Source organism: Balaenoptera ricei, chromosome 4 (genome assembly GCF_028023285.1).
Source record: "Balaenoptera ricei isolate mBalRic1 chromosome 4, mBalRic1.hap2, whole genome shotgun sequence".
Lineage (NCBI taxonomy): Eukaryota > Metazoa > Chordata > Mammalia > Artiodactyla > Balaenopteridae > Balaenoptera > Balaenoptera ricei.
The window spans coordinates 123,629,942-123,647,107 of NC_082642.1; the positions used below are offsets into that span (position 1 = coordinate 123,629,942).

The 17,166-nt window shown below is 34.2% G+C and overlaps 1 protein-coding gene and 1 non-coding gene across 4 annotated transcripts in view; one reads left to right on the forward strand and one right to left on the reverse strand.

Annotated features, from left to right (window-relative positions):
- CADM2 (cell adhesion molecule 2) overlaps positions 1 to 17,166 on the reverse strand; it is a 1,045,186-nt gene that overhangs the window by 782,673 nt on the left and 245,347 nt on the right. The gene's annotated exons all lie outside the window — the stretch shown is intronic.
- Positions 16,070 to 16,199, forward strand: LOC132365632 (small nucleolar RNA SNORA11). Its single transcript, XR_009503158.1, has one exon. It is a non-coding gene; the product is annotated as a small nucleolar RNA SNORA11 (small nucleolar RNA).

Consider the following 17,166-nt stretch of genomic DNA (forward strand, 5'->3'; position numbering starts at 1 on the left):
CTATACACTAATAATGAAAAATCTAAAACAGAAATTAAGGAAACACTCCCATTTACCACTGCAACAAAAAGAATAAAATTCCTAGGAATAAACCTACCTAAGGACACAAAAGAACTATATGCAGAAAAGTATAAGACACTGATGAAAGAAATTAAAGATGATACAAACAGATGGAGAGATACCATATTCTTCGATTGGAAGAATCAACATTGTGAAAATGACTCTACTACCCAAAGCAATCTACAGATTCAATGCAATCCCTATCAAACTATCACTGACATTTTTCACAGAACTAGAACAAAAAATTTCACAATTTGTATGGAAACACAAAAGACTCTGAATAGCCAAACAATCTTGAGAAAGAAAAACAGAGCTGGAGGAATCAGGCTCCCTGACTTCAGACTATACTAGAAAGCTACAGTAATCAAGACAGTTTGGTACTGGCACAAAAACAGAAATATAGATCAATGAAATATTACAGAAAGCCGAGAGATAAACCGATGCACCTATGGTCACCTTATTTTTGATAAAGGAGGCAAGAATATACAATCTAGAAAAGACAGCCTCTTCAATAAGTGGTGCTGGGAAAACTGAACAGCTACATGTAAAAGAATGAATTTAGAACACTCCATAACACCATACACAAAAATAAACTCAAAATGGATTAAAGACCTAAGTGTAAGGCCAGACACTATAAAATTCTTAGAGGAAAACATAGGCAGAACACTCTATGACATAAATCACAGCAAGGTCCTTTTTGACCCACCTCCTAGAGAAATGGAAATAAAAACAAAAATAAACAAATGGGACCTTAAACAAAAGGGAAACTTAAAAGCTTTTGCACAGCAAAGGAAACCATAAACAAGACGAAAAGACAACCCTCAGAATGGGAGAAAATATTTGCAAATGAAGCAACTGACAAAGGATTAATCTCCAAAATTTACAAGCAACCCATGCAGCTCAGTATCAAAAAAATAGAAAAAACCCAATTCAAAAATGGGCAGAAGACCTAAACAGACATTTCTCCAAAGAAGATATACAGATTGCCAACAAACACATGAAAGGATGCTCAACATCACTAATCATTAGAGAAATGCAAATCAGAACTACAATGAGGTATCATCTCACACCAGTCAGAATGGCCATCATCAAAAAATCTAGAAACAATTAATGCTGGAGAGGGTGTGGAGAAAAGGGAACACTCTTGCACAGTTGGTGGGAATATAAATTGATACAGCCACTATGGAGAACAGTATGGAGGTTCCTTAAAAAACTACAAATAGAACTACCATATGACCCAGCAATCCCACTACTGGGCATATACCCTGAGAAAACAGTAATTCAAAAAGAGTCATGTAGCACAATGTTCATTGCAGCTCTATTTACAATAGCCAGGACATGGAATCAACCTAAGTGTTCGTCGATAGATGAATGGATAAAGAAGCTGTGGCACATATATACAATGGAATATTACTCAGCCATAAAAAGAAACGAAACTGAGTTATTTGTAGTGAGGTGGATGGACCTAGGTCTGTCATACCAAGTGAAGTAAGTGAGAAGGAGAAAAATAAATACTGTATGCTAACATATATATATGGAATCAAAAAAATTAAAAAAAGTGGTTCTGAAGAACCTAGGGGCAGGACAGGAAAAAAGACACCGACGTAGAGAATGGACTTGAGGACATGGGGAGTGGGAAGTGTAAGCTGGGACGAAGTGAGAGAATGGCATGGACATATATACACTACCAAATGTAAAACAGATAGCTAGTGGGAAGCAGCCGCACAGCACAGGGAGATCAGCTCGGTGCTTTGTGACCACCTAGGGAGTGGGATAGGGAGGGTGGGAGGGAGACACAGAGGGAGGGGATATGGGCATACATGTATATGTATAGCTGATTCACTTTGTTATAAAGCAGAAACCAACACACCATTGTAAAGCAATTATACTCTAATAAAGATGTTAAAAAATATACTGTTTTGTTACACTTAGGGAGCATCATGATATATATATTTGCACTTTGATATATATATTTAGAGGACAATTCTGCAAAGTTAATTACATTTGAGGATTTTACAGTGTTCCTTACTGCCTTGCACTTTGACATATATATTTATAGGACAATTCTGCAAAGTAAATTACATTTGAGCATTTTACAGTGTTACGATTTTAGGAAGATCTTTCCTTTTTATGTCAATTTACTTGATAAAAATAAGCCTGGCAGGAAATAATCAACTTAGCCGCCTGAACAAAGTCTCTTAATATTCCAAGTGCATCTCCTTAGACAATATTTTATTAAATTACTTCATTAAAACAAATGTTCTAGTCAAGCATTTGTTCACTGTCATCTAAGCTGTTGAGCGGGCTAGTTGACTTTTCCCTTTGGGCCATTCCCTACATTCAAAGTGCTCAGAGGAAAGACAGGTGATCCCAAGGGAAGCTACAACTTCACTTCTCTAACCTCTGGGAGCTGAACCACCACAAGTTGCTATCCTTCACTGGTCTGCGACCACACTGCTTTCTTTCCAGAATACTTCCTATACCATTTGTTTTCTATTCCTGCCATAAAAAGTATTAAAATGATGAGAATGCTTCGAGCTGAAAAATACAAAATTTGACATAAGAAGTGAAAAATAACAGAAATTAGTAGTTAAATACATACTCATTAAACTGGGATTCCATCCCCTTCTAGGATGTAAATTTTGACAAACTGGTAAGTTTTTAAGGAAAATTTTAGAGAGTTACAGGGTTCTTTCCTCCAGACAGTAACACAATACAGTATTTTATTTTATTGCAAATAAAAATTTATTGTATGTTTTTTTAAAGAAAAACAGCCAGATCTCTTGAACTTATGATGTACCAAGACAGAATAGATTTTCATAAACACTGTTGCAGCTAATTCTCACAATAGCCCTAACAAGAGATGTTATTATCATTTCTATTTTTAAATTAAGAAAATACACAATAGCAGTAAATAGCAGGACTGATGTTAGAACCCAAAGTATTTCCAAAACAAAGAAAAGAAAAGCATTCAAAGCCAATTTTAAAAGGAGAGTGGTAATTAATTATATAACATTTATCACTTTGCAAACAACAACACTGATCACTAAAGACCAGGATTTTCAAGAGCCTCCAAAACTCTCCCCCATAAAATATGTCTTTACTTCATGTTTATAAAAAGCATTGTACATGAAATCATAAAATTTGATGTCTTGATATTTTAAATCCCCTTTTTTGTTTTTTTTTTGTTTTTGGCCATACCACGCAGCTTGTGGGATCCTCTTTCCCTGACCGGGGATTGAACCCAGGCCCTCTGCAGTGAAAGTACAGAGTCCTAAACACTGGACTGCCAGGGAATTCCCAGATCCAGTTTAATTTTTAACAAACACAATTTTTTGAGAAACTGAAAAAAAATTTTTAAAGAGAGACAAAGAATTAAGGTGGTATGCAATTATTCTGACTTAGAGCTTGTACTATTTATATGATATATGTGGTTATTATGTTGAAATTAATTTAATCAATCAGAATAATTTTTTAGTTGTCAGGTTATAAGATGCTTTTCAAGTATGTTAAATTTTTCCATTATATATAGAACAAAAAGTTGTCATCACTGTCAGGTAACATAGACAACCATCCTGATACCCTTACCTGTAATATTGGGAATGTGCTCATAAGTAAATTATTGTTTCTTAGAGATCATTTTTAAACCACAAATCACTGATGGTGTATTATTTAAGTACATGTTTCTAATACATGCAGGAATATTTAAACCCAATAGATATTCATAATTATCACTAAGAGTTGATCTCACCCTTCTAAAAGTTCTGTATTCCCTTTATTCTGTCTGGTCTAGTAGTTAAGAGTTGTGATGCTCAGGAATTTGGCTGGTCTGATTTTGAATTCTCCTCTCTGACCTTTGGTGTTTGTGTGGTCTTGCCTAATCTTCAAAATGGCCATAGGGGTTCTCGTTAAATATTGTTTAATAAATATTAGCTAGTCACTCAAAAAATATTACTTAAGGGTCTACTTAAAATCTACTTATTTATAGATTCTCTATAAATATCTGGAGTTCCTTAGAGTATGATACACTGTTGCTTATTCATGCAAGAAGTTCACCTCCTAAGAGAAGGGATTATTTACTGCTTCTGTTTCTATAGCCCTTCCTGCTAAGGACTCTCTGTCAGTTGAGGTCCCCAGTTATACTTACATCAACCTCATCAATGACTTTTGTCACACAGAATCCATCAGTACCTTGAAATACATTAGTATGTGTGTAGAGAAAGAGCACACTTAAGTGGTAAAAACGTCTATTTTCATCTTTTGCAATTAACTTCAGAATTCCACATGTTCTTTAAAAGTAAACTTTAGAAAAATATCTGAGTGAAATATTTTAATATAATTATGATACAAAAAAAATCCCGAAAAAGAGATAGTTTTATTCAATTACTCTTTTCACCTTGTATAGTTAGATATGCCTAGAATGGACATCTAAATCTCTCTCCCAATTATAATGTAAGAAATGCTACAGAAGTGAGAAAGGTTAATAATCCCAATAATAAGTATGTGTAAGAACACCTGAAGTGAGAGAGGTATTTAATCCTTTATTGGGAGAAGCAGTAGGGAGTTCAATAGGAGTGAGTGCTAGTACACATGGATGATTAGCTGGGTCAACTCTGAGCTGTACTTTTCTCTCCCACAATGCCCTGGGAATAACATCATCTATCCTAAAAAAACTGTGAGGCAGCATAACACCAGAGACCTCCCAATGCCAGTCAGGTTTCAACTGGGTGACAACAGGGTAAAAGTAGAACCTGATGTGGCTGGAGAGCAGATAACAACAGATGCAGGCCAACATACCCAGAAGAATCTACAAAGACAATCTAACAAAATCTACACAGACCAAATAAGAGCTATCAGCATGGTTGCCTACAGGATCAACTTTTAAAAGTCTGCTATACCCTCTTACATCATTAATTATCCACCAAAAAAAATATAATAAAAAGCATAATGAGGTATTATTACAGAGGCAAAGAAAGCAAAAGAGGGGAAAAAAGGAAAATATCTATTAAAGGATATCAAGAAATAAATTGAGAGATTTTACCATGGTGAGATGACATCCCAAAATAATATATAATTGTAATGAAATTACAATGAAAATTTTAATACACCTTTTGAGGATGTTAATAAGATTATTATAAAATACAGATTAGCAAATTAATGTCTATAAATATTATGTAAATTATTGAAAGAAGAGCAAATTGAATCAAATATAGTACTTTTAATAACATATCAATTTTTTTAAAAAATTTATTATTCTAGCTATTGATAATTCTCACACAAGATTACAGCATGGACACTTATGATCAACTTTTGGAAGACATCATTGGGTCATTTTTTGATATTCCATTCCAATAGAATTCATCAGTAGTTAGAATTTAGGATTGCACTACAAGTTTTTCATCACTTGAACAAAGACTCCAAGGCATAGAGGTCCCAGGACGCCAAATGTCACTCAAATTTCCATGATGGCAAGAAACAGCTGATCAAAAAGCTATATAGCAAATGACTGTGGTCAGAAAATGTTCCGTGTTATTACAGTGGAAATGTCAAAGAGCCATCCACATGAAGGATTCTATATTTGATTTCATTTTGAAGTGGGATGTGACTATTTTTTCAGCTTAGAGATTTGGCCTCCATCTCACTTTGATGCAGGTTGTACAATAAGGGGAATGAGAGAAAGAGACAGAGACAAAGACAGATTGATAGAAGCCACTAATAATAATTGAAACCAGAGAATCAATGTTTGAGAGAGAAAATGGCAGCATGATTGCCACACCCAGTGTTCACCACACAGACCTCGTTAGTTCAGACTAGCTTTTAGATTAAAGAATTTTATTCCACTGTTATGTTTTATACAGTTGTTTAACAAGAACATCTCACTCTCAATCCATGGGGTTAACAGTTTACTATTTGCATGTGAACATGTTTGCAATGGCGTAAAACTGAAATTACTGTTCCTGAGGAAAGTTCTATATCACATAATAAAAGGTTAGATAATGTAAATCACCATTGCTGGTCAGTATTTATAACATGTCCATTGTTTTTAGGTACTTTAGGATATCTGCAACATATGGGAAACATTCTATTCTTCTATAGAGCAGTTTACAACTCTCAAGTCCATGGCACAGAAATGCATATTTTTTTACAAACATAAAGTGATTTTTTATTCTTACAGTTTCATAGTTAACAAAATGTTTAACCTATTATTAACTAAAGTCCAGAGTTTACAATAGGGTTCACCCCTTGTGTTGTAAAAGGTCGATGGATTTTGATAAATACATAATGTCCTATAACCACCATTACGATATCGTACAGAATAGTTTCAATGACATATAAATTCCCCATACTCCATATATTCCTCCATCCTTCCCTCCCTGTGAACCCTTGGGAACCACTGATCTTTTTCCTGTCTCTATAGTTTGGCCTTTTCCAGAATGTCATATAGTTGGATTCATATAGTATGTAGCCTTTTCAGACTAGCTTGTTTTACTAAGTAAGATGTATTTAAGTTCCTCCATGTCTTTTTGTGGCTTGATAGCTCACATCTTCTTACCACTGAATAATATTCCACTGTATGGATGTATCACAGGTTTTTTATACATTTAACTATTGAAAGACACCTTCCAATTTTTGGTGATTATGAAGAAAGCTGCTATAAACATTGGTGCATAGGTTTTAGTGTAGACATAAATTTTCAAATACTTTGAGTAAATATCTAGGACTGTAATCACTGGGTTATATGGTAAATCTGTGTTTAGCCTTGTAAGAAAAGGCCAAACTGTCTTCCAAAGTAGCTACACTATTTTGCAATCCTACCACTAATTAATGAGAGTTTCTGTTATTTCACATCTTTGCTAGCATTTGGCATAGTCAGTGTTTTGGATTTTATCATTCTTAGGAATGTGTAATAGTGTCTCATTGTTGTTTTAATTTGCAATTTCCTAAAGTAGTATCTTTCCATAAGTTTATTTGCCATCTGTGTATCTTCTTTGGTGAGATGTCTATTCAGATATTTAGCCCATTTTTGATTTGGTTTGGTTGTTTATTTTCTTTTTGTTGAGAATTCTTTATATATTGGCTTGGCCAAAAAGTTCGTTCGGGTTTTTCTGTAAGACGTTATTTGGCTACAAGGTCATGTCAAATACATGTTTCGCAAATATTTCCTCCCAGTCTGTGACTTGTTTTATTTTCATATTTTTTTAAATTAAAGAATTACAAAAAAAGAGACTGCAATATTCTGATTATGTGTAAAGATCACAAAAAAATATGAGCTCAGAAGAAACTTTCTTCTGAGTATGCATGTTTGCATGAGGTACACAATTTTCTACATAAAGTACTTGTCTGGTACTTTCTAGAAATGTCTCTGAGCTGGTTGAGATCATGTTGTCCCTATGTTTCTTTCTCTGATAGTTTTAAAAACACTTCATTTATTAGCGGCTTCACAGTATGTTGACCCGTAAAAGAGCATTTCATGCTCACATTGGACAAAATTACTAAAACAAAACAAACTTGAAACAAAACACTACAAAAAAGGAACCCAAAGAGGTGGAATTGAGAAACTGATATGCTGATATGTTCCAGAATAAAAAAACAAATCCTTCAATTGTTATCATCTTTTGAAAAAGAAATAATGACATCTTTTTTTCTCTTATTTTTTAGAAGTCTGGGCTCAAAGAATAACAAAAGCTACCCATCTCTACCTCCTTTTGTTGATAACTGGTCAATAAAACTCTTGAAAGTAATATCCTACCTCTGTGTCCTTCATGTGAAACCCAGGAAGAGAGATATTGACTATAATATCTTAGAGGTCCTGACCTGTGTTTGACCATCCCTGAACTCATTTTCCTTCTTTTTCTTTTCTTCCTACTTGGTCTGTTTTGATTACTCCATGTTTAAATACACTCTGCATAGCTCTCTAGAATTTAGAAAAGCAAGTAGCTATGGAAATCTAAAGAGGTGATACAGAAATATCATAGCTGATTTCACTATAGAGCCTCTGCCTCATATGAATTAGGGATATTTCTCAAATAAGAAAAAAATGTGCATTTAATTGATAGAAAAAAATTCCCAGATTTTATGAGTCAAACTGTGTCCCCCCCAAATTCACATGTTTAAGTCCTAGCCCCCAGTAACTCAGGATGTGACTGGACATGGAGATAAAATTTTAAAGAGGTAATTAAGGTAAAATTTGGTCATATGGTTGGGCCCTAATCTAATATAATTGGTGTCCTTATAAGAAAAAGAGATTAGGATGGAGAAAACACACAGACCTGAGGACACAGTGAGAAAGTGGCTGTGTAATGCACAGTGAGAGGCCTCAGAAGAAACCAAACCTGCCAACACTTTGATCTTGGACTTCTAGTATAAAGAATTGTGAGAAAATAAATTTCTACTCTTTTTTTTTTTTTTTTTTTGTATAAATTTGAGAACTGACTTTTACTATGCTGAATCTTTCAATCCATTTATTTATTTATTTATTTAGGCTGTGTTGGGTCTTCGTTTCTGTTGCTTTCTCTAGTTGCGGCAAGTGGGGGCCACTCTTCATCGCAGTGTGCAGGCCTCTTACTGTCGTGGCCTCTCTTGTTGCGGAGCACAGGCTCCAGACGTGCAAGCTCAGTAGTTGTGGCTCACGGGCTTAGTTGCTCCGTGGCATGTGGGATCTTCCCAGACCAGGGCTCGAACCCATGTCCCCTGAATTGGCAGGCAGATTCTCAACCACTGTGCCACCAGGGAAGCCCCAATAAATTTCTACTCTTTAAGCAACTGAGTTCATGGTATTTTGTTATGGCAACCCTAGCAGACTAATAGGTTCAAGATGACATGAGGCTATATATTAAAAAGCAAACAAACAAAAAACACCAACTCTTCCTTGTACTTAAAATATTTTTAAGAGGATTATGCAGAATGCTTACTATCTTCCAATTTTCCCTATATGAGCAGTATATGATAGTTAATACTGCTGTTAATGAGATGTAAAAATAAAGAACAGCAGTAGAAAGGGTTTCCTGAAGCATTTGATGGAGCTGCTCCTTTCTCTCTGCACCTGCTTAGTTAAGCTTTTTAAGCACAAGTCTATTTGTTACATAACTGGATAATGACTTAATTTGAACGAGTTAACAATTTCACACCTGCTAAGCATAAGGTGACTACTAAGTAAAATCACTAATCTAATATCCTCACATAGGTCACTTTTATTACCTATAATGGAACAATGAGATAAACTTGCACTTTCAAATTCAAACACTCGATTACTTGCACTAATGGAGGGGATAAGAACCATAGATAATCTGAGACAGTGTCATTTAGGCTTAGCTTTGGAATATGTTTTGTATTCTCATTCCTTCATGTTTGATAGTCTAAGGATCCACATCCATCCAAATAATGAAGTTACAGTATTGAAAACAAACGCCAGAATCTCTGAAGCCAACCACCATACATCTGTGCCTCAGATTTCTTTATAATGTATTCCTTGATGAGGAAGCAAGAAATAAATCCTGTAGGTTTTTTAAAAAGGGAATAAATCCTGTAAGCTTTTAAAATATGCCATTTATCAGGCCAGGCCACGGCCTGGGGAGGAGGATCCCCCATTATATTTCTATTGCCTAATCTCTGCCACTGCCAGTCTAAATTGATTTCTCAGCATCACAGTTACTGATCTGAGTTAAATATAGGAAAGGTCATTATTTCTTGAGACCCTAATGTCTTTTTCATCAGTTTAATAGCACAAGTTACCTTACAGATTCATTATTAATGCTGGAAAATAATGAAGTGACTGCTTTTAAAGAAATAGACTGCACGATTAGTTAAGTTACAGTGATAATAGGTAAAGGGCAACTGTACATCTCTGGTATAACAAATACAACATTCAGTTTCAGAACAGACCTTAAATCCCAACCCCACTGTCTCCTCCACGGAGTGTCCATGGCAATCAATATAAAACACATATCCTGTTTTCTCAATCCATGTTTAGAACTATGAATGGTTTCTCATTGCACTTAATAGAAAAACCAAACTTTTCTATGGCAAATTTCTACTTGATATGACCCCTGACTACCAGCAAACATTTGTTTTTAAACTTAACTAACATTTACTGAATACCCTAGGTTCCAGATTCCCAAAAATAAAAATATGAGTGAGACAGAAACCCTGACCCCATTATATTTTCCATACAGAATGGGGCAGATGAAAAATAAAGAAAGAATGACGATTCAAGAGAAAATACTTTAAGTGTACTAGTAGTTTTGAAGAAAAAAATTAAATTTTAAAGCTTTATGAAAGAGGTGGCCATAATGATTGCTCTAATAAGTGATGTAGGAACTGGATATTTGTATATGGAGAGGGTAATTTAGTATAAGGGCACAATTTGAATAAGAGTGGTAAGACCAAAAAACTCGGTTGTCCAATTTGGCTAGAGCATAATAATAAATACTAGCATTGTATAAGCAATAGCCTATATTTTCATTGATGAGATCATGGAATTTTCATACTAACCAAATAAATTAGATATTATTATTTCCAATTTATAGATTAGTAAACAGAATGAAATGGAAAAGATCTGAGTGACCTATTATTCCAGATCTTCCAGAAAGCAGATGCTGAGAAATGACTACACATGCAAGAGATTTATGAGAGAAATCTCATAAATCTCATAACCGCCTGTGTTGGTTAAAGAGGTGGGAGCCGCTAGAAGCTGGGACTGTCAGATTGTGAAACAGGCCTGCCCTGAGTGAAGGAGAGAAGGAAGGAAGAAAAATCGAATGGAAGCATTTTAAAATGCAATGAAATGTCAAGGAAACTTTAGCAAGGCCAACTGTTATTCTTCAAGAGAATCACCATCAGAGGAGTCACATGTCTTTCCAGAATGGACCCGTCTTATCCCTGCCATATTCAGTCATTGGTTGGGAGCATCCAATGGGAAATGGGGCTTCAACACCAACCACAGTGATGGGTTTCAGAGCACAGAACCTGGGGTCATAGGTCAATTAGTTCCTGCAGAGATCTGAAAGGAGTATTCTCAAGGTCACTACAGTAACAAACCCAACAAGGCACTGAACTGATATTCCAACCAAGTCTACGCAATGAATTTAACCAAAGTACAAAAAGAAACACACACACACACACAAATAGCATTATGTGTACATTTTTCTCTCATCGACTAAGTCCTTCAATAATCATTTGGCCTCTAAATATTTTCTTTTACCATTAATTTAGCCATGATAAAATGTTGATTTCTTGTTAAATTCTCTTCATCTTAGATTGCATTTACTAAGATTCTATATTTTTGATTCCTGAATATTTTCAAACAGTAACAGAATTTCAGGTTGCAGAAGCCTAGATTGATATAGAGGTCAATTAGTCCAACCCACTCATGTTACAGATGAGCTAATTCAGGCCATGAGAGACTTCATGCCTTCCTCTGAATCACTAAAAGAATTAGTGACAGATGGGATTGAGTGCAGATGTCCTGACTCCTGTTTACAGCGGTTATCACCACTTACCATTACTTTTTCCTCCCATCTCTCTTCTTTTTTTCAGTTTTACTTTCCTTATATGTAATTACTTCTAACATGATATCCTCATAAATTCATTTATCATGCCCTGCTTACTATTACATAAGAGCTAGTATCCTTAAGGATATAGCATAAATTCCATAGTACTCTTCAATTTTCAGAGTGTTCATAACTACTAACTTATGTAGTTTTCATATTTTTTGTTTTAGTTATTGTTTGTTTCTCTATTTGGCTAACAACTATGAGAAATTAAATTGAGTGAAAGCAGTTTGATATATGACAATTAGCTTTATTTATTTTTTTCATTTTTGTGGCCAGTCCAACTACTAATGAAACACGTCATCTCCTGAATTTGGTCTCAACTGTGCTAAATGAGCAAGTGCTAAGGAGATGGAGATTAATAGCAGCAGTTTTGTTTTTTCTTTCTTTCTTTTTGGCTTGCTCATTTCTGTTTCAGAGACTAGTTTCAGTAAACCATGGATGTAAATGAAACTGCATGAAATTGCTACTATTCAACCACTTTGAACCTATAAGACTGGCAATTTCATATGTTTCAGCTTAATAGGTTCCTGTCTTGAACATTTGGAATACTGAAACATTTGGGAAAAGTTTATCAAAAGGAAATATTTCAGTTATTAAGTTCACAGAACATCAAAATCACATAAGTCTATAGAGGATTCCTCATCCAATTCTTTACTCCAGGCATGAACTCTATAGTCTCCCATGTAACTTGTGTCATCTGCTCTTTGAAGACAGCTAATAAGAGCAGTACATTCTAATTTCAGACAGCTATAATTTTCAGGGAATTCTATCTCATATTGAATTTCCTAGGAACTTTACCCACTGATCTTACTTATTTCTTGTGCCTTATAGACTCAGGTTAGAGTATCATCCACAGGACAATGAATTCAATATTTTTTTAAAAAAACCCAGATTTTTCCTAACCAACATTTTCTTCTTAAATCTGAACTTCTCAGTAACCCTGATCATTCTCTTCATGCTATAAAGTTCTCTCACATCCTGGTCATTGTCTTACGGGTGCCCCAGCTTATCAATATCTCTCTCAAAATATGAGTCCAATGACTGAACACAGTATTGCAGATATGATTTTATCTGAGGAGATTTAAATTTAATATGATTCTTACTTCCTTGGCACAATCAATATAGCCAATAATTGTTATCATCAAATTACAAACATAAACCCTAAATGTCTAACTAGTCAGACACTGAGATGCTTCCAAGGATCTGAACTGTTTGTTTGAAATTACAGAGACAGTCATAGAAAGGATTTTTTTTTTTCACTTTCTATTTAAATGTGTTGGCGTTGACAGACTATGTCACATTTAGACAGTGCTATAGAATGCTGAGTGTATTGGTCTTTGTCTATATCCTGAGGAAACATGTCACCAAATTTCCCACCAAAAATTATTTTATATTAGAGACCACGTCATGAATATCATCATCAAAATTGGAACTAATTGGCACTTTTCTCAGTTGAAACCTCAGGAACTAAAAAAGACCTAGAGATTGCCTGAGGCTCATAGGCAACATCTTAAAAAAAATTTTTATTGGAATATCTAGATGGATTTCTAGTGTGTTTAACTAGAGGTGTGGAAAATAAGTTTAACAACTTATTAATTAAAATTAATGACTAATTAAACCAATAAATATAAGACAATGTTTATTTCATCAGTCTCTATTATAATTGTTAATATTTCAATTACTGATAATACTACTTCATATGCATACCTACTTATTCTAAACGCTATGAAGCTTAACATAAATTTAAAAGAATTAATTTGCCTCAAATTGTATACATTTTATTGCAATAATATCATGTCTCTCCTCCATTGTAAGCCCAGCCACTAAAACATACTTAGCCAATACACTGTTTCTTTAACTGACAAGTGTATAATGTTTTTCTAGTGGAAAACAGTTTCTTTATACAGGTGAGGTTATGAACAGTAGTTGTTTTGGTATCATGCAGGTTATAAGAATATTTTTTAAAATCAATACCAAGGTCACTATGTAGCATATAACCAATTTTATTCACTTTTTTGACTAATGACTACAATTTTCTTTCACAGTAACATAACAGAGAAATGAAGTTGCTTTAAAGGCAACTGTATTAGCTCTCTTTGAAATATACGTTGAAAGAGGATACCAGGGTTTTTATATAAAAATAATGCATATTTAGGCAGAGTTGATGGCTACTTTTAAAGTGACAGTTACCTTAAATTACTATTGGTATCACTGTGATATAGCAAGTGTAGTTCTGTTTTGAACTGAACAGTTTTGAAGTAAACATTTTAGGTTATGACAAGGTCAGTTTATTTTTGGAGTCTGTCTCCAAGGACATTACATTTAGGAGTGGCTGAGTTTCTCAATCCATTAAATTTTACTAAAAAATAAATAAATAATATAAAAAACAAAGTAGAGCAACACAACAAAGCTCTCTGATTAGGAAACAATGTTTCTGCCTCATGTAAATGCATGCATTGTTTACATTTAGAGTGTTATACAGTACTATTCCTTTCTTCACTCCTGATACCTTTTCATTCTTTTGATCAGCAATTCAAAACCACTAAGATGATACCTACTGTGCATTCTATCTTCTCTTTCAAATTGCTCTTGGAATAAATATTTAAGGTATGTATACAGTAATCTTTCATTTTACACAACTGTCTTCATAATATTCAAGTTAATCATTTCTTGTAACCTTTAAAATTTTTTTAATCTCATTTTTTGTAATTTTCAACTAGGAGGTAAGGTACACTAAGTTTCATTGACGGCTACTCAAGGTAACTAGGTTATACGCTTATGTTTTCAATAGTAATTCAAAATACTATTTTAAAGTTTATTTAAATACCAGACTGATGGTCTCTGCATTGGGGATGTGGTCCTGGAAATAGGGGAGCAAGTTTCATCAGAAATGTTGAGTCCTTACAGTTTGGTTCCCTGCTCATGCGTGCTAGGGATCTTTTACAACCATTTAAACAATTGAGGAGCTTGGGATAATGTGTTTTTTCTTCTCTAAATTATTTTTATATTTGTCTAATAGTAGATTTGGCTAAGGGTGGAATATGACTCACTTCCAAGTGACCTCTCATCTACATCAAGTTAGCATACAATTTCCATTTTTCCAATTATTCTTAAAAAACTACATTACATTTTGCATAAGCTAACACTTTATTTCATAAACTATTATATTACAAATAAAATAAAATGTTATTATCAAATGACCAAAGACATGAGAAAAGCCATTTATTGCAAAAAGCATTTTGTTTTGATAGAAACATTTTTTAAAGTTTGATTTATAGATATACAGCTGAATGCCTGATTTCTAAACATACAGGAAAGTTTTCTAAAGAGGAAAAAGAAACTGGACCAAAATTTTAAAATTACGGAAATATTTAAGTAAGTATAATTTCTTATCATTGATTGAAACATCTGAAAATTAAATAACACTATTATCATTATATTTAAATTTTTTTTTCAATTTCCATTTATACTTGTCATGGTACTTAAACTCTATTCCTTATTTTCCTGAAAACTGAGAATGAGACAGTCTGCTATAATTTGAAAGTGTTATATTTACAAGGACAAAGATAACATTAAATAGCCAAAAATGATTCCTTAAATGTCTATAATTTTGCTGTTTTAACTTATTTTTAACAATTGCTATCATTATGTTGGTATTAAGGGTTATAATATTTTCATTCGGGGAAAGACTGTTTCTATTTATAAGAAAAGCCTCACAGATTAATATGTAATTATAGGTGAGCTGGCATTAATATTTTCTAAAACAATTCCACTTTCAATTGCAAATTATAATAAAATTGTTTTTAGTTCTAAATAGATTCTATTTAACTTGCTTTGTGTGTCTCTGTATTAAGATATCCTTACATGTTGAAGTGCTCACGTCCTTCATCTCTTACTGTGTTTTACATGAATCTATAATGACATACATTTTCTAATTCTTTTCTACTTTGATTTCAGTTCCAGCCCTGTATAAATGAAATTGACTATGTTTATTTTAGGGCTTTGTCAAATAAACATCAGCAAACAATTATTTTATAATTTTATGTTAATTCTATGATAATTATAAAATAAAGACATACATAGGCAAATGAATACTCTTCCATATGAGCCATTTTGTTTAGCATTTTCTAAGCACTCTGACCTTTAATGAACAATCATTCAATATTTTACATGAATATACTTTAATTTTTCATTCAGTTTATTTGAGATTCTAAATATATATAATTATAAGGAAGAACACACTGTCACTTAATTTATATATATTCCTTCAAGGAAAAAATGAGATTAGATGATGCAAATAATAGACATATCAATGTAAATTTTGAGAACAAGTACAAAAAATTCTCTTTATAATAAACATCTCATCAATATTTTTATTACCTTCTGTTGTATTTTCCTCCCTTCTATAAGAAGAGTATTTATTTATTATAGTTGGCTACCCTATTAAAAATTATCTCCGGGTGTGCTCAGAGCAGGGGGTCTGAAGAAATGGCTTGTCTGTTTACAACACACCCAACAGGAATCTGGGTTCACTGTGACAAGGGGCACAAAGCTTGTGGCCTTCCTATGAACAAATACCCAACACATATCCCCCTGCACCTCCACGTGGCTGCTGGGCAGGACTCAGTACTGGAAGGAAAGCTACAGTATTTAGTGGGGGAGTTTGCCACCTAGAGCCTGTCCGGTCCACATGTGGGTGGGCCATGAGTGGTCTTATAGGCACAAAGGCTTTGAACCTCTCTCTTCAAGGAAAAAAGAAAAATAGATTCCAACTATATGCCATTCTGGAAAAGGCAAAACAATGGTGACAATAAAAAGATCAATGGTTGGGGCTTCCCTCGTGGCGCAGTGGTTGAGAATCTGCCTGCTAATGCAGGGGACACGGGTTCGAGCCCTGGTCTGGGAAGATCCCACATGCCGCGGAGCAACTGGGCCCGTGAGCCACAACTGCTGAGCCTGCGCGTCTGGAGCCTGTGCCCCGCAACGGGAGGGGCCGCGTTAGTGAGAGGCCCGCGCACTGCGAGGAAGAGTGGCCCCCGCTCGCTGCAACTAGAGAGAGCCCTCGCACAGAAACGAAGACCCAACACAGCCAAAAATAAATAAATAAATAAATAAATAAAAAAGAGTAGCTATTAAATTAAAAAAAAAAAAAAAAAAAAAAAAGATCAATGGTTGCCAGGAGTTTGGGGGGAGAGGGGACATGAATACATAGAGTACAGAAGTTTTTATGAGCAGTGAAAATACTTTGTATGACATTATAATGGTTTTACGTCATCATACTTTTGTCCAAACCCATAGAACGTGCAACACTATTCACTTCATAAAGTGAACCCTAAGATGGACTAGGGACTTTGGTGATTATGCTGTGTCAGTTCAGTTCAGCCTTGGTTAAAAAAAAAAGTCTTAAAAAGAATTAACACTCAGGGTAGACATTTTTGGCAAAACTTTTGTTTCACTTTAATATATATATACATATTATATAAGGTGTGTGTTTGTTGGATTGTGATGTAAAATGTACTGTTTAGATTTTAAAAATTTGCAGGCTACTGTAGTT